Source organism: Schistocerca serialis, chromosome 3 (genome assembly GCF_023864345.2).
Source record: "Schistocerca serialis cubense isolate TAMUIC-IGC-003099 chromosome 3, iqSchSeri2.2, whole genome shotgun sequence".
Lineage (NCBI taxonomy): Eukaryota > Metazoa > Arthropoda > Insecta > Orthoptera > Acrididae > Schistocerca > Schistocerca serialis.
This window is the reverse complement of record NC_064640.1, coordinates 586,274,637-586,294,562: the sequence shown is the minus strand read 5'-3', so window position 1 is coordinate 586,294,562 and position 19,926 is coordinate 586,274,637. Positions and strand designations below refer to the sequence as shown.

Genomic DNA, 19,926 nt, shown 5'->3' with positions numbered 1-19,926 from the left:
CTTCCAGGTTTTGTATGTTTATCAGTCCTGAAAGCATTACCCGTTTCTGCAAGCTCTAAAATGTATTTTCTCTTGCTTGATAGATAGGAAATAAATTAAAGCGTGAATCTACAAGAATAAATAAATTGGTTTGCTTCCAAACTACGAGGGAACAACTCATGTATGACATGTCTTCACCACGTTTCCTTAACAAAAGCTAAATACGCTTAAGAATAAAGTTGTTGGTCAAGTTTCAAATCAGGCAAGTAAAGTGCGGTAAATTCAGCTGATTGCTTTCACGAAAGATAGACCCTAGCAAGGGACCGAATAAGGACTCCATTAAATGCATTTTCATCATTGTTATGTTTTACTTGTCTCAGAATTTCGAAGTGTATTACGTCCACTAAGTAAATCGTCTGCGTGGAAAGTTTTGTGTTGTTTTTGGTCAAAAGAAAATGAAATATAATATTCAGTTCCTTATAAAACTTTCCGTAGTTGAAAACGGCGTTACAAAAAGGTACTGGTCACCAAAGAATTTCCTTCTCGCCTTAATTTCAGAGCGCGCAAAGTCGCAGAGATATAGCTGCCCATTGAACTTTATTTGCCGAAACGTAAGACACAATTAATATTTGTCTAATGTTTGGTTATAAAACGAGAAGGTAGAGAAATGAGGTTGCTATCATATCGCGCTTAGACAGAAAAAATTACTGAGAGAATTGAAATTTGAAAATATTATTCGAAATTTGAAGAAAAGGATTCGTTTAAGGCGACAGACTATCAGATTGCTTACGTACGAAAAGAAATCCTAAGACGCGATGGTCGGATATAAAAGGAAAAATCTAGTTCAGCTCAATAATAAACGAAATAAAAGTAACAGTAATAATAAAACAAAATTAATAGTGAATCGTACAGTAAAAAATGCCGAGCTACGGATGATAGATAGCCATACGAATTGTAAGTACTGAAAAAACGTTTATCAGCGTTAGGCACGAGTTTTGATTGAAGTGAACAGCGGTTTAGTGGCGATCATGACTTGCAGATGAAGTGAGAAAGCAAAAGTCGCTATGAGTTACTGAACGATATTAGTAAGCTGGTAATGATAAGGAAAGGAATTGTATAAGAAATGGAGCAACTCTAGTTCTGAAGCTAAATAATATGAAACCGACAAGCTAAGGACTTCTTAACACGCTGAGTAACTCAAATATATCGTTTCTAACAGGAGGTACCAATCAAAGCTAACAGGGGCTCTAAATGAAAATTCCAAAGGCATGTTCTAGATGGAGGAATTACAACGATGTTCTGTCGAAGAGTAATGAAGTTTAAATGTAGAAGGATGAATTTGTTAAAAATATGATACTTGCCACGGATATAAATTGATAGGTAGACTGTTCCAGAGATTGCAAATAGTGTGCTTAATTGCGCAGCACCCCGTCCGTAGGGAGGACGTAATGACTACGAACTAGCTCACAACTTCGTCCAAACGTATATTTAGATGATACAGCTGTAACAATTACACTATGCAGTACAATTCCACCGTTTCTTTCACATGACTGGTTTAAGCCGTTCATCTCGCTATCAAGTGGAACGTAAATTATATGGTGTCAATAATAATCATAAAACTCGGTGTTCATTCCGAAACTGAGGTGAAAGTTGTTAAGCAACTGGTACAGCCACCCGTACCTCTGGCCGTCATCACTGCTTGGGATGATACAGTCTCGAGACTGCCAATACACCACATTATTTCTCACTCTTTTGGCTACAAAACCCTCTTTCTCAACATAATCTCCGTTCATTGCGACGGAGTCATGAAATGTTACCCGGCGGGCCTGTGCGTCCACATGGTACCACTCTACGGTTGGACTTCGGAGCTAACATCTCGCTGCATGAATAATCTCCCCATCGTCATCATATTGGCTCTCGCGGAGTGCATGCTCCATTGGGTCAAACAGTAGGAAGGGTGCGAGATCCAGTGAGTACGGTCGATGAGGGAGAACAGTCCGCTGAAGTTTTGTGACCTCTTCTCAGGCGAGCAGACTTGTATGAAGTCTTTTGTCGTCATGAAGAAGGAGAAGCTCATTTGCACTTTCGTGGCAAAAACCATGTTGTCGTTTCCTTAATATCCTGAGAGAGGCAAAGAGTTGATCGTTGCGCCATGAGAGGCTACATAAAAAAAATAAAAAAATCATCTTCAGAGTCCCAGATAACCGTCACCATGACTTTATCGGCTGAGGATGCGGCTTTGAACTATCTGTTGGATTGCAGTTTGTTTATGTGATGAACCCGTTACTTCGCCGGTGACGATGTTCGACAAAAAAGTTTCACTGTCAGCCTCGTAGCGCGCAAAAAATTCCGCACAGATGGTTGTTTGTTGTACTCTTTATAGTCTTTTGTTACGCCTCGAGGGATCCAACGCGCACACACCTTAGAGTACTCTAACTGATGGACGTGTTTGCCATCACTACCAGCAGAGATGTCTGATTGTGCAGTGAATTGTTTGATTGTGGTCTGTCGATGGCTTCGAATGAGGACTCCGCACGCTCCAACATTGTAGGAGTCAAAGCTGTATGCTGCCGGCCGTCAAGCGATACACCGGGCAGGTTTGTGCGACCTTGTTGCAATGATGACAGACGCCTCGCCCAGATTCTTACAGTGCTTTTGTTCACTACCGGGTCCCCGCACACATTCCGCAAGCGCCTATGAATAGCTACGACACTCCGGTTTGCCGCCAAAATATCATCTCTCTGCTTAGAACGCACCTCCACTACAGACGCCAGATTTGAAGGCTACGTATAGCGCCACCATCTGTCGCAACTTTTCATGAATCGAATGGGGCTGAAGAGGGAGCGTTCCACGATGCCCCCCAACAACGCATTTTTTCGACCAAAATTAGCCGGAAGAAAAGTGTTGCATAACTTATCGAATCCCCTTGTATTATAACCGTCGACCACGTGCTGGACTGCCCGAGTTGCTCTTCAAGTAACCCTAATGCATCTCACTAAAAGTTCTAAAATATAAGCTCTTGCATTTTCAAGACAGGTGAAATTCTTCCTTCATTGAATAAACTCAGTACTTTTGTAAGGATCGCTAATTACGTGGTAAAAGACCTTCTTCAATTTCAAGGTACAAAATGGTCGATAGCGGACAAAGGATGGCTTATCTATCCACCTATTACATAAATAACGCTAAAATATATAACGTTTTGCTTGCCATAATATTCTGCAGCTGAAGAATTGAACATCATATTCCAAATAGCGTATATATATTATAAACTAATTAAATCTGTAGAACACGAAATACGGGTATATATTAATTCTGTGCAGACCACGAACATATGTCTGACGTTAAGAAATCCTCTATAAAATGACTGAAACTGCTTATGGTGGACTCTTGTACGTATTCGATCATGTGATTCTAAAATCAGTCGCTAGACTTACTTACCGACGAAAGACCATCGTGTGTTTCTAGGTACACTATCCTCTAGGTAAAACACTCTTCCCTACTACTTTTCATGAAGTTTCTTAAGTCATTCTGCTGTGTTATTTCGTTCAAAGTGTTTCAGTTCTTTTAAATATATTATCACCAGTTTGTTTCATCGGTCGTTGACGGGAGTGACCTAGATGGCGCAGTGGATAAATGACTGCACTTACGTTAGGTCATCCTAGATTACGTTCCCCATTTCAGGTAAGGCAACTGCCGAGGAGATGAGAAATGTACGGCTGATTTCTTTCCTCATCAACAGTCCAAGCATACGTTCAATCTATAATGACTGCGTCATTGATGGAAGCTCATTGTCGATTATACAATAATTAACACACAACATCAATACCTTCATTATTCTCGTGTTAGGTATAGAAGTTTTTATAATGATTTTATCAATATCTGAACATCGTGGTACAAATGAATTTAACAATGTTTGTAGAAACTGTTAAAATGAGAAGCTTATTATTGTCAGATGCAGTTAGGAACTTAGTTAAATACAAACATGATTGCCCCTCTACGGTAAATTCTTCAAAACTACGTTCCTCTTCGAAAATAGGAAGAAAAACGATACCTCACATAGTTATGTGGTGTCGATTAATCAACAACTGTAGTGGGAAAGTTGTGCTATTACTTTTCTCAGTTTCTAGTTTGGCTTTGTATCACCTCTGAAAATATTTACGAGAGAAAGTGTTCAATGGAGAAAAACATAAAATATTCATATATATTATTTGACGACTGCATGCTAAGCGTTTGTGATGGTGAGACCCAAATAAGTGAAGTAAAGTAGAGTGTTACGCATGTTGTGAACTACGCAGTAAAACCAAACTCAGCTTATCGTTTGCTAAGAATTCTGTTGCAACTGCTCTACTGCTATAAGGAAAGCGGTGGAAATGTCATCACTGGAAATCAAATGGATGCAATATCTTTAAAGTGGCATGTTGCACTCTGTACAACATCAGGTAGATAGATGCTGAGTTTTGTTACAGAACTGTAACCCACAAAACTAACGTAGCTAAGTAAGACTATACGTATTAGAATTTAATATTCTTTTCATAATGCGGTGCCACAGTCATAATATATTTCTTTAAAGTCAGTACCGCCATTAGACTGTTGTTTATTTTCAGTGTTATATTTACACTTACACAATCACGATTTCGGCTTCAGAGTGCCATTATTAAGTGTTTTAAGTATTATACAGTACCCAAGATGGCATACTGTCGTATTGAAAATATACTATTAGACACATGGTGTAAGGGTCGATATTTCTGGTAAGGCCTACTGCTTTGTTTCATCACTGAGTGTACCGTCTTGAGTCAAAATGGTATACTCAGTGATAAAACAAAGCAGTAGGCTTTACCAGAAATATCGACTCTTAGACAATGTGCCTAATAGTGTATTTTAAATACGACAGTATGCCATTTTAGGCACTGTATAACACTTAAAACACTTGATAATGGCACTTTGAAGTCGAAAGCATGATTCTGTAAGTGTAAATGTAACACTGAAAATAAACAACAGTCTATTGGCGGTACTGACTTTAAAGAAAGTATTGGAATTTATTCAAACACAGCACTCAGCATTCTAAAAATTGGTGTACTGTTGAGTAAACTGTACTGACGCGTATGCCACAGACGTGACTGCAGATTGTACGTGTACGAGGAAGCCTCCTATCTCTTAACTAATCAATAAAGAGACAAATCCGTCACATGACCCCTAACCTAGGCAGTTAGGTTCTGGATTGACAACACACGCGCCACTTGCTCCCCCGCGCACGTGCAAGGATAATTGGGTATCGTTCAAGATTTATCTCTATGTAACCCATGTCAAGACAAGTGTCACACTAGGAATGATACGTACCAAAGTAATAACCTGTAGCAAAGATATCATTTTTCTCTAATAATTGCTCCCATATAAACCACAAATTTCGATTACATGAAATTGAAGTAATTTTCTTGCAATTATCCATCGAATATTACCCTGCCCTATCCTCATATTTTGAAGAAACTTAATTGTATTATAACAGGAAAGGCGAAATAAGCCTTTAGTGGCGTTATTAACTGGCTAAAACATTGACATACTACTATAAATTCATTTTATGCGATTTTATACAAAAAGTTATGAATATATGTTAGTGAGTATACTGAAACGCTATGTTTTATTAATTCGAAAATGGTATTAATACCTACACTATTATGAAAAGTGAAGCGGAAGCACACTTAGTCAGCCATTAAGCTTAAGTGGACTGCATGAAACAAGTTCGAAATTCTCCTCTATAGTACTCCCACCATCACGTAAAGCCCTGAAACTTTCATCCAGGGCTACATTCACTGATGCTGCGCGTTAGAAAGTGAATAACTTCTTACTTTCCATAGTCTGAGCTTAAAGGATATTTGTGAACATTAAGTGTCCTCAATGATGACAAATATTCTTTATGGTCAGACTATTAGTTTATGAATATGATGCTAATTGTCTACACAGAAGGTTTATATAGTCTTTTCTTGAGGCCCATATTAAGGAATACTGATATCCTTTGTTTCGTTCTCTGGTTCGGTTTTAGGAAACCAAACAAAGAACACGTTTAGCGACACCGTCTCTAACAGGCCGCTTGAATCTTGGCGCGCAGCGGCCTGTTTGGAGAACTCCAATGGTAGTTAACTAGGAAACGGAATACGTACCGAATGTTTTTCTTAAAAGTTATTTCTCAGCACACTGTAACCTGCCACACACTAACACGTTTTTCACATCGTTTCTTACCATCATGTATGTTAAAGTTGGCATAAAGTTAGGGAACTTATATGTTCATATAAATTTCTTAGTTGAATAACGGTGTAATAATTAAGTTCAGTATTTACTGTTTCACCCCTGACCCCCCCTCTAATTAATGACACCAAGTATTTCAGCGAGAGAAGAGAATCTCTTCCCCATTCCGTCTTGGAAGACTTCACTAAAATATCATCCTTCAGGAAACTGCTTTTCAACATTTAGGTGCGGCACTACGTAATGATTACCAACAGATAAAACGGCGCATTAATTCAGGAAGTGTGGGGGGAAAAGATTTTAGAAAAATTTTGAGGCACGAATACAGCAAGCAGATTGAAGTGGAAGTAGGTGGCGGGTTCTATGCAGAAACGAAAAGGCTTCACACGATATACTAGCGTTAGAGCTGTATCAAGCTAGTGTTCCGACTGAATACCACAAATCAGCAGCAGCAACAACAACAACAACAACAACAACGACTTAGCAAAAAGATATCCATTTCATTGTGAAGTTAGGTTGAAAAATGTAGATCAAGCATAGTAGTGTGTGGCGAATTATATATGCGTATCGTTGTTGCTGATAACATGGAAGAGAGTGTTTTTGGCCAATACTATGAACATGACACTAAATTAATGTAATTTTCAGCTGAATTCACACATCTCTCAAAATACATTGGTTATGCTAATTATAATATTGCTGCAATATTCAAACTTAAATTATAACCAATCCGCAACTAAAATTGATAACATTGAGTAGTGGAGTAATGACAGTATCAGGGCCTTTTGTTGCTGCAGATTGCATAAATTCAGCGGCAAACTTAATTGATTTGTGGCCCCCTCCACCTCCCCTTAAACTGTTATTCTACTAAGTGTTCTATGACCCCATAGGGTTGATTAATGACCCCCTGTGGATAATCTGTCCTCCTGAGAAACTCCTCTACTCTCCCTGTCTGATTCACCCTCACCCACCCCTCCTCTTCCCCACTGCTCTGACAATTCCCCCTCCCTCGCCAATACAAGCACACTTTTGATATCAAATTATTTCACTAATTAGTTAAATGGATTAATTATTTAGCCTCTCCCTCTTTTGGAAATCCATCAGCTGCCCCCTCCCCTATGTCCCTGGAAATTGGCTGGACTGTTTTGAAGAGGGAGGATCTCACTACAGGAAATTCAGTGACGCAGAAAAGCATATATTGTTTATTTATAACATTCAATTTTCAAGGAGTTGAATCTCTTTTTTATTTGGTGGCAAAAGAGAATCATTCTCCCCTGGAAAAATACATCAAAAAGATGTAATGAGATCGATCTCTTTTTTTCCGATTGCACAATCAATATCACCATGACATGTGTGAAGCACGGACCATCAGCTATCTTCTGGGCCACACAACATACGAGCTGCCTTGCATATTCCCATGTGCTGGCTGAGCGAGAGGCCCGCACACAGCGCCAGCTCATGCAGCACGCAGATGGGAAGTTGCGCTAATCCCCTGTTCAAAAGTATCGGGTGGTGGCAACAATTTGATATTTTATACTTGAGCAATTCCTGTCAAAACACATGCTCTCCCTTCCCCCTCACCCCCCCCCCTCTCTCTCTCCCTCGCTATCTCTCTCTCCTTTCTCTCTCTCTCTCTCTCTCTCTCTCTCTCTCTCTCTCTCTCTCTCTTTCTCAAGTGGCCATGTCTTGTGGAGTGCCACTGCCAGGCCTGGATGCACCACAAGCCTTCGCCGTACGGGATTAGCCAAGCAGTATAAGACGCTGCTGTCATGGACTGTGCGGCTGATCCCAGTGGGGGTATGAGTCCTCCCTCGGGCATGGGTGTTAGTGTTTGTCCTTAGGATAATTTAGGTTAAGTAGTGCATAAGCTTAGGGACTGATGACCTTAGCAGTTAAGTCCCATAAGATTTCACACACATTTGAACATATTTTGAACCACAAGCCTTCCCCTGCAACATACCAACATGTGCAAGATCTCCATCCAAGGCAAAATCTTCACTGGGAATCTATCCAGAAATAGTGCTGTAGTCAATAAATTGATGGACTAATTAATTTCCAGTCACATGATTGTGGTGTAAGGGATAAAGGTAAAACCAGTAGCTCACCAATCTCAGTTGCATTCAGTCTCTGGAAGAAGAAGAACCATGAAGCATCTAAAGGAGCCGAGAACGTCATCAACCTCTCCATCACAGAAGAAGAATAAAAATAAGTTCTTATTACATGTTGTTGCTACTGTTACCTCACATAGCGGTGCATCCTTCTCCTCTTTGCTAAATTCTCTTTCTTTGTTCAACTGTATCTTACTGTCTGTGGGAGCTTATTGTTTCGTTTTATTCTTTGTTTAGTGGCCTCTGGTGTGTCGGGACTGGCAGCGACAACCAGTGTGTCTGGATTAGCAGCAGCTACCTTCTGCTCATTGTGACCTGCAGTGAGCTCTTGCTTGTCAGGACCTGCTGCGATAGCAGCACTATGGGATCCTATAGTGCACCTGAGCAGCATGTTTGAGGAGGACAATGAGCTGCTATTATCCAGCCCACTTATTGGTTTGCGTAGTGAAGACCCTGAGTAGGTCCCAGACTCTCATAAGAACTGTACTGGGGGCCCTACACCACATAATGATGGTCAGTACTGGTCTCTGACAAGGCACCATCCAAGAACATTCTGTAGTTATGGCAAGAACAGGGTGTTGATGTCGTGGATGAGAAGCTGGCAGTTCCTCTCAGTGCTCTACTGCTTTTCACTTCAACTCATAATTTAACAGCTAGCGGTTCAGAGGGCTTAAATTTTGGTATAGAAGCATTAGTGGACGTGACTAGTATGTTGTGTTAGATACTGAAAACGCATCAAGAGCTAGAGAATGGATTGAACTGTTTCACACAGGTCACTTCGTCAACCAACAGATGACCTCTGGGTATTCTGCTTCTCTGGACATTTACTATATTGGCCTGACGCTATATAAAATGTCATTTACTATATTGGCCTGACGCTATATAAAATGTCATTGTATGATGGCATGACACTCATGCTAAGATCTGGGGGTCGTCCCATTTATCTGCAACACTCGACTGTCACAAACTTGTTCGGCCTGAGGGTGGTGTTATTCCTTATGCGGGAAAGACTGAACCATGTGCTGCTGTGTGTTCAAATTGTATATAAAGACATTTTGAACTATCTCTACACGTATAGTGTGCATGCAGCATGCAGACGATTTAGGACAGCATTTAAATATGGTGTCAAAAGAAGAAGCTAAAGGAACATCCATCAGTTTGAGAGAAATGCATGCTGAACTTAGTGCATACTAGAAACAGTTATTCAGAGACTAATGTAAAAAACGAATCAGTTGTATTTGTTTATGATGTAATGTGGTCTATGTACCATTTCATAAAATTTATATGTAACTGCAAATCTTTGTTCTTTTTATTATTTAACTACTCTGTCATTATATAATGTAAACCATAGCCATTGTAACTCGGTTGGTAAGATGATTGTGCTATAGTGGCTACCTATACTTTTGTTACAAGTGTTTATTTCTCTACAAAAGCCAATTGCACAGCAAAACCTTATCTAGTCGTTATTATGGCCAGGTGGGTGAAGCATCAGGAATTTGTAGCAAGTGAATTGTCCTCTGATGGTGGAGAAGAAGAAGAAGAATAGGGTACTCCTCTCTGGTAACGTAAGAGCAATAACTGTAGATCCATCCAACTATGGCAAGACATATGTTCTCATTTCACTACTATCACATCTGGCTGGAGTCCTCTTTCAGCATGTATGTCTATTTTCAAAAACGGTGTTTCAATCCAAATTCCAGGGACTGCAAAAGATAATGCGGGGTGTTGATGGTGTAACATACACGACATTCAGTCAAAGTGATCCAATACCCCCATCAGAAAGAGTAAACTAAAATGCAGTATTCATACAATACTGGCCATTAAAGTTGCTACACCAAGAAGAAATGCAGATGATAAACGGGTATTTACTGGACAAATATATTATACTAGAACTGACATGTGATTACATTTTCACGCTATTTGGGTGTATAGATCCTGAGAAATCAGTACCCAGAACAACCACTTCTGGCCGTAATAATGGCGTTGATAAGTTTGGGCATTGAGTCAAACAGAGCTAGGATGGCGTGTACAGGTACAGCTGCCCATGCAGCTTCAACATGATACCACAGTTGATCAAGAGTAGTTACTGGCGTATTGTGACGAGCCAGTTGCTCGGCCACCATTGACCATAAGTTTTCAGTTGATGAGAGATCTGGAGAATCTGCTGGCCAGGGCAGCAGTAGAACATTTTCTGTATCTAGAAAGGTCCGTACAGGACCTGCAACATGCGGTCGTGCATTATCCTGGTGAACTTTAGGGTTTCGCAGGGATCGAATGAAGGGTAGAGCCACGGGTCGTAACACATATGAAATGTAACGTCCACTGTTCAAAGTACCGTCAATGCGAACAAGAGGTGACTGAGACTTGTAACCAGTGGCACCACATACCATCACGCCGGGTGGTACGCCAGTATGGCGATGACGAATACACGCTTCCAATGTGCGTTCACCGTGATGTCACCAAACACGGATGCGACCATCAGAACCTGGATTCATCCGGATAAATGACGTTTTGCCATTCATGCACCCAGGTTCGTCATTGAGTACACAATGGCAAGCGCTCCTGTCTGTGATGCAACGTCAAGGGTAACCGCAGCCATGGTCTCCGAGCTGATAGTCCATGCTGCTGCAACCATCGTCGAGCTGTTCGTGCAGATGGAGATGGTTGTTGTGTATCAAACATCTCCATCTGTTGACTCAGGGATCGAGACGTGGCTGCACGATCCGTTACAGCCATGTGGATAAGATGCCTGTCATCTCGACTGTTAGTGATATGAAGCCGTTGGGATCCAGCACGGCGTTCCGTATTACCCTCCTGAACCCACCGATTCCATATTCTGCTAACAGTCATTGGATCTCGATCACCACCTCTGAATTTCACTGTTGGCACTACACATGCTGGCAGACGACGTTCACCGGACATTCACCGTACTTACAACCTGTTATCAGATCGCCACATTGTGTACCGTGATTCGTCACTCCACACAACGTTTATATACTGTTCAATCGTACAATGTTACGCTACTTGCACGAAGCCAAGCGTTGGTTGCCATTTATCGGAGTGATGTGTGGCTTATGAGCAGCAGCTCGACCATGAAACCCAAGTTTTCTCACTTCCCATGTAACCGTCCCAGTACTTGCCGTGGATCCGGATGCAGTTTGGAATTCCTGTGTGTTGGTCTGGATAGATGTGTGCCTATTACACATTCTGACCCTCTTCAACTGCTGGCGGTCTCTGTCAGTCAACAGACGAGGTATGTATGCTTTTGTGCTGTACGTGTCCTTACACGTTTCCACGTTACTATTACATGGGAAACAGAGGACCTAGGGATATTTAGAAGTGTGGAAATCTCGGATACAGAGGTATGGAACAAGTGACACACAATCACCTGACCATCTTAAAAATCCATGAGTTCTGGAGAGTCAACCATTCTGCTCCCTCACAATGTCTAATTACTACTGAAATAGCTGATATGGAGTACTTGGTAGTAGGTGGTGGCACAATGCACCTAACATGAAAAATGCTGTTTATGGTGGTGTCCGGATACTTTTGATCACATAGTGAATTTGCAAGGCCTGGATCTTCAGAAACCGCAGAGAATGATGAGCTTTACCCACCAAATAAAGAGAGACCAAACTCCCTGTAAATCGAATTCCATAAATAACAGTATATCCTTTGTTATGTAACTCAATTTCCTGCCATGAGTTCCTCCTTCTCCAGAACACACCCACTAATTTCCAAGTTGGGTTGAGAGGGGAGGGACTGGGGGACTTCCCAGAGGGGAAGGTGTTAATTAATTGACGAATGTAATAAATTAGTCAATTAATTTGATATTATAAATGTTCTTATACTGGCGAAGGCAGTTCCCATAGGGTGGGGGAGGAGCAGGGGAAGACGAGGAGGAGGTGAGGAGAAGGTGTGGGGGTGTGGTTTCTCAGAAGGACCAATTGTCCCCATGGATCATGAATCAACGCCCAGGGCTTATAGACCACTTAGAAGAACAACAGGTTAAGGGAAGGTGGAATAGGTCACAAATCTGTCAAGTTTGCCTCTGAATGTATGGAACTTGCAGAAACATAACGCCCTGATACTGCATTTACCCCATTACTACAGTTAACATTACATCAGAAGGATGTCTAGTTGTGAATCATCAACATTTATTGTCTGCTGGCAGCCAATCAGACTGAATCATTTCCCAGACTCATCGCTGTGAAAAATACTGGCCTGCTATAACTAACCTCTTGAAGAGTGTGTCGCCTAACGTTCTACAGTCTGATTAAAGGTACTCGATAGCTTAAACATAACGTGTGGGAACTGGTTTCCACTCATCAGAGAGCTCAACGTCAGGCCCAAACCATTTGCCATTGCCAAACTCCCACAAAAATTTGTTAGTTCATTCCATTTCCTTCTCCGGCATTCTTTCTTGACGTGTTTGGCTACCGAATCATGGGTCTGACTTTTTTATTTTGTATTTCATCATATATAATAAACGCATCAAAAACAACAGACACCCACGCACACACTCTCATACAAACACGCAACCACACTCACACACACACGCACACACACACACACACACACACACACACACACACACACACACACACAAAACGATGCTAATGAAATTCACACGTTTCATATGCAGCACTAACCAAAAACTAGTGCAAATTTCCGCACAAGACCCGATTCAGCGTCCCATATAGAATTATCATAATCACAGAGATCGGTTCACATTAGACAAGCTTGGTATGGTAATGCGTGAAGCCGAATTTTTTTAAGGCTGCAGTTTATCGTTATGACTAGAGCTCACAGTCATAACAACAGTTAACGTATTAATCTGACCCGTGGGAGGATGTAGGTTCGAACCTCATCAATTTTGGCAATTTTTTTATTTCTAAATGTAATCAAAAGAATTCGACTTCTATTTTTATTCAATCAATTTATTTTATTGCATTTTTCATATCTAATTCTTTGCTGAGTCATTTTTCAACACAGTACTGACCTATTTATTTGCTCTTATTTTTCTTCTCGTTGTTCTTTTTTTGTTTAGAATATGCCTGTGTCTCCTACTATCCGCAACCAAGTGCCAACGAGGACTATCACCGGTTGGTAAGGCGGCAGCTCAGTGTGAAAAAAGTTTCAGATACCAAATGAGAGCGAGAAATAACAGTTTGCTTTTAGCGCTTACCTGAATTATTTTCTGTCTGGAATTTTCTCGTATAAGTTAACTTTCATTGCCGTGAAAGAAACCAATGTGATTACAGTTCTGTCGCCTATTGCTGACCGGTGTTTTGTAGGATGTACTGCACATCATAACGTTGTGGTTAGCTTAGGACACGAGTTTAAATTCAGGGCTGCAAAACACGTCGTTTGCCGCAGTTAATTCACTGGTCCCGTAAAATCAGCAAGTGACAGAGCATCTCACATTTCTGACATACCTCGTGGCGGTCATTTCCAACACGACGCAACATTAAACATTAACAGCATGTGTGAAGTGACTCACCGTGTATGTGTGTCTTCTATAGCCAGGCGGTAGCCAGGAACCGATGTGACAACTTCGTAGCGGAAAGTGACAGACGTCAGCTATCAAGTAACTCTAATTGGAATATAGTAGCTAGCTGTATACATCTGTGTGTCAAGAGCTTGTAAACCGAAAGGCGTCTGGCAGCTCTCAGTCGCTCTGCACCTACCTCATCTCTCTCTCGCAGTGGTTAGCACACTGGACTCGCTTTCGGGAGGACGACGGTTCAATCCTGTCTCCGGCCAACCTGATTTAGGTTTTCCGTGATTTCCCTAAATCGTTTCAGGCAAATGCTGAGATGGTTCCTTTGAAAGGGCACGGCCGATTTCCTTCCCCATCCTTCCCTCACCCGAGCTTGCGCTCCGTCTCTAATGACCTCATTGTCGATGGGACGTTAAACACCACTAACCTAACCTAACCACCTCTCTCTCTCTCTCTCTCTCTCTCTCTCTCTCTCTCTCTGTCTTTCTCTCTCTCTATCGTTAAATCTGGGGAGAGGCGCCACCCGATATCAAATGCATAATCGTCACAGTAACATATAATCTGTACTTTGTTCCATGTGGTTGACACAAAGAATCAACAGCGGTCCCATGTCCGGGATGACTTTCATGATTTATTGAGGACTTTCTGATTTTTACAACCATCTGAGTATGCTGGGGTCTTAGTTAATTCACTCCCTCTTACTGTCTTTTCACAAACGAACACACTTACAAAAACACCCTAAGGACATAATGCTTGACTAAAGGTCTTGCTTTAAATGGCAACGTGGAAACATTGTTCAGAATCTGGCACAAAAGATAAAGGAACGAGGCGGACAGTATAAGCCAAGAAAAATCTGTAAGGGGGTCCCTGTTCTATAAATGGCGGAAATTCATGGAATCTAGTCCCTTCATAGTACTGCTAGCCTTCTGTCTGAGATGAAACACATTTTGCGTACATTCTTCATAAAAAAAAGTCATCATAATTTGAGAAGAATTGTGTTGTCCACACCCACAAGTTTAGAAGAAAAACTGACATTTATTACCCATAAAAATAGCTGTCAGTGACCCAGAAAGGAATTCAGTACACATCAACAAAAATAACTGATCATTTGAAATATAAAAGAAGTAAATATTACAAGCAGCCAAGCGCGATTATATCTAACACAATATAATTTCTTCTGGACCACTCTTACTACGAAGACGAATTTTTATTTCAATCTGGTACCCGGTAAAACCAACCTAGGCTTAAGTGTAGTTCCATGAGTAGGACTGAAAAATAATATTTCGTTATCGTTCAAACTAATTATGTACACGTATTCTGCAAGTTGACTCGTTCCTCATTATTTCGATAAAAATTCGTTCAGAGGATCGATGGAACACGTAATTAACAGCCGGCCGCTGTGGCCGAGTGATTATAGGCGCTTCAGTCCGGAACCGCGCCGCTGCTACGGTCGCAGTTTCGAATCTTGCCTCTAGCATAGATGTGTGTGATGTCCTTAGGTTATGCTAGGTTTAAGTAGTTCTAAGTCTAGGGAACTGATGACCTCAGATGTTAAGTTAGATAGTGCTCAGAGCCATTTGAACCATATTTTTGTAATTAACAGACTAACAAACTAAGTAGCAACAATGTCTTTCACAGGTATCATGTGTTGTACCTTACCAAAAGGCCTGCTTAAACGGTGCTTGAAAAAATACAGCCCCAGGAGTAAATCATCCGGAAAAGTTGCTGATAGCTGAGTAAGAACTAGAAATCAAACGTAAAGTAGTATTCAACGACACTTCTATCATCACTGTGGCTAACAGTTTCTAGTACAACATTATTAAAGAAGCTATAGGGACAAACAGTAGTTGATAATTTATTTGATAATACCATCAATAACGATGGTGGTTTCCAGCTGAGTACAACGTGGACGCGCCCATCACAACGTTGAAGCGTGTGTGGCAGACGCGGTACGGAAACATGTCGATGGACTGAGCAAGTGTAACATCACAGGCAGTACATCAGCAGTACACATAGAGGTGACAGAAGTTATGCCATAGCGATATGCACTTATGCGAATGACGCTAGTATGGCCTTCATAAGGTATGAAAGGGCAGTGAATTGGCAGAGCTGTTGTTCGTACTCAGGTGATTAATGTGAAAAGCTTCCCAAAGTGACTATGGCCGCACGACGGTAATTAGCAGCCTTTGAATGCGGAGTGGTAGTTGGAGCTAGACACATGGGACGTTCCATTTCGGAAATCGATAGGGAATTCAGTATTCCGAGATCCACAATGTGAAGAGTGTGCCAAGAATACAAAATTTCACGCATTACCTCTCATCAATGACGACGCAGCGGCCGACGGCCTTCACTTAAGGACCGAGAATCCATGCCACGTCGAGTTGTTGCACTATGCTGGACGAAAGACTGTCCGACACGAATTAGGAGGTATCCCACCACTTTTGTCACCTCATTGTAAAGACAGTACCACAGCAATGTATGGACGAGATGAGCAACCACATGCCATGAGTTTCCCATAGTATAATCAGTCGACGAGCCTCATGGCCCAGGAACATTTTATTTACTTTGGACTATGCTTGGCGGCTCGAAAAAAGAATAGCTAAGCAGTCATTTCATAATACTAGGAGATGGAACCAAACTGTACCGAAACAGCGCAGTTTCACCTGCTGTCCTACCTCGGGACAGAAAATGTGCGGCTGCTATGGTAGAAGGTTCGAATCCTTCCTTGGGCATGGATGTGAGTGATGTCCTTAGGTCAGTTAGGTTTAAGAAGTTCTAAGTCTTGGGGACTGATGACCTCAGATGTTAAGTCCCATAGTGCTTGGAGCCATTTGAATTATAAAATGTGTGATTTCATCGCAGTTTTCGAATAGTTTCTCGAATAACACTGACTTGTACGATGTCAGTGTAGCATTTCCTTCCAAAAAGTACATAAAGCAGTTTGGAAAAAAACAAGCAGTTGCTTCATAGATTCAATAGATACGGAAGCTACGTGTGCGTATCCATACAGCAAAATAATTTTCCTGTTGTTAACGTAGTATTTTTTTTCTTTAACCGTTTCTGACATATTAATGGTGTCAAAGTTTCATTAGGATTTGTCTGAAAAAACAGACACGGCTGGCGATCTACAGTTGTATTAAATATTGCGAAATTGGTTCGAAAATTTCGAGATCTCTTGAATACCAGCTGTACTATTTATTGGAGCACTCACTCTAGCACTTCGTCTTCAGGCTACGCGTGGCCTACCGGGACCATCCGACCGCCGTGTCGTCCTCAGTGGAGAATGCGGATAGGAGGTGCGCGGGGCAGCACACTGCTCTCCATGTCGTTATGATGGTATTCTTGACCGAAGCCGCTGCTATTCGGTCGAGTAGCTCCTCAATTGGCATCACGAGGCTGAGTGCACCCCGAAAAATGGCAACAGTGCATGGCGGCCTGGATGGTCACCCATCCAAGTACCGACCACGCCCGACAGCGCTTAACTTCGGTGATCTCACGGGAACCGGTGTATCCACTGCAGCAAGGCTGTTGCCCGTACTATTTATTAGAGACATACGAAAATTCCTACTATACATGCATGTCTGCAGGATATTCTATAGTAACATATAGACATTGTAAAAACACAGGCATTGTAAAACATAATGTTAATGAGATAGTCTCAAGTTGTAATATTACTTCAGATGTCAGAGAACTATTCCACTGTGTACCTATGAATTGATTATGCCAATCCATACTCGATGTATTAATTCTTCTAATGCCAGGATGTGTTTTGACAGGAGCTGAAGTGAGAATTCTAATCGGTTTCAAACGATGTGAATTTTAAGCCGGAGTATTTTCTACAATGAGAAGGCAATGGAAACAGTCGTCCAGCCATCTGAACGAATCCTTACCTAAAACATAAAACATTACATCATGTACTGTGTATCCCAAGAATAATGGTCAACATTCACTATTATGTCAGGAACGACCATTTGAAGCAAAAATTTCACATGGACGTTTGCCTATTTCGAATGATTTCCGAGCCGGCCGCAGTGGCCGTGCGCTTCTAGGCGCTACAGTCTGGCGCCAAGCGACCGCTACGGTCGCACGTTCGAATCCTGCCTCGGGCATGGATGTGTGTGATGTCCTTAGGTTAGTTAGGCGACTGATGACCTCAGAAGTTAAGTCGCGTAGTGCTCAGAGCCATTTGAACCAATGATTTCCGAGATAGACCACATTTAATGTATTTAGTTATTTATTTCCTGTATTATTCAAAACACTGCCAGGTTTACACATGCACATACACTGAAGAGCGAAAAAATCTGGTACACCTGCCCAATATCGCGAAGAGCATCCGCGAGCACGCAGAAATGCTGCCACACGACGTGGCATTGACGCAACTAATGTCTGAAGTAGTGCTGGCGGGAAATGACACCATGAATCCTGCATTGTTGTCTATAAATCCGTAGGAAAATGACACCATGAATCCTGAATTGCTATCTATAAATCCGTAAGAATACGTGGGGATGGAGATCTCTTCTAAGCAACACTTTGCAACTCATCCCAGATATGCTCAACAATGTTCATGACAGGGGAGTTTGGAATCACTTAAATGTTGATAACCTGCCATTGTAGCAGCAGTAACCGATTCAACAACTGCGGCAGTCACTTGTTGTATTATGTACCACCCGCAGCGTCGTATTCTACCTGCTTACATATTTCTGTATTTCAATAGGCATGCCTATACAAGTTTATTTGGCGCTTATGTGTATGTTCAACAGTTAGTGAACATTACCACCTGGGTTTTACAAAGTATGAATTGAAAAATACGTATTTGAAACGGCTCACCTCTAGGCGTTATTGTGTGCAGGTAGTAGAAAAACGCTGTGTCATTTCGACAATGTGTTGCGTTCCTCAAAAGTTTGTTAATCTACACGTTAAGCAAAAGAATGGAAGTTTGGAAGGGTACCTTCTTTACGCAGTGTGTGGAAAACTCTGATAAAAATTCCAGGATTAGGAACTCGACGTGTCGGAAAGCACCGCTGAAATTATTCGATAGTGGTGGGATCAATGCCATTACTGAAGCCGTAGAGATATAGAATATCTACATATTCTTCATCATCTAGATTTATGACATTTTAGCCAGTCAGTAGATGCATGTCTCTGATACACTCATAATCCCTCTCACTATTTCACTCACAACGTGCCTTGGACAACTGCTCTTTCAAGGGTATAGTCCCGAGAAAGACCAAAGAGGTTAAAAGCAAAAATTTAGGTTGGGCTAGAAAAATCTTTTGGTGGATAGAACTCATACGTGTGCGCCACTAAACAAGAACCAAATGTGCATTAAATGTGTGTTATCTTGCAAATCATTCGGAATGGGACACATTATGAAACTGTTTGCTTCAAAAGTGCATTCCTGTTATACCCCTGAATTTCTTCTGGTCATTCTGTATTTCACAAACTGATGTCTTTATTTTTATAATATACCCTGAAAACCACAACTGTGTTTCCTGTATCTACATGCGATCAATAAGATAACAGGATTTGAAGAGAACAGAGTGGTTAAATAAGATCTAGGAAATACTAGAACTACAGGTGTACTCTTTCATAAACTCCTATATAACTTTTAAGTCAATTTATCATTTGTATGTGAAGAGAACTCAACAAACAACAGAAGTACACTTAAAAATAGGAGCCACATTGAAAAAATCACTTTTCTTAACTATTTGTGTAATATGTTTATTTATTGAATAAGCAATTATTCAATAAAATTTATATTATTTTAATTTTCCTGACTTCAGAAGAGTACTGATTAATACTTTCGTGTGTTCTGCCACTGTAATTCATATTCACGGTTTTAAAAGAAATAAAACAATATACTTTTTGTTCGATGTTTATTTTTTGTGCTAAGCTAATCACACCATAGTCAATTAAAGTTTACAAGACGTTTCCAAACTATTAAATGTTATCAATAATTATTGAATTCAAACACAGAATTTCGTTTTTTTTCTATTTTAAGTTAACCGAAAAAATCAAACTACTGAATAAAATCATGGCACAGATTCATGAGAACTATCATGCAATAAGTTGCAGAATACAGGACAGTTGGTTTGGTGTGTA

At 41.0% G+C, this 19,926-nt stretch overlaps 1 pseudogene; it reads right to left on the bottom strand.

Annotated features, from left to right (window-relative positions):
* Positions 1-17,239: 17,239 nt before the first annotated feature.
* On the bottom strand, positions 17,240-17,357 carry LOC126472089 (5S ribosomal RNA; annotated as a pseudogene).
* Positions 17,358-19,926: the final 2,569 nt, after the last annotated feature.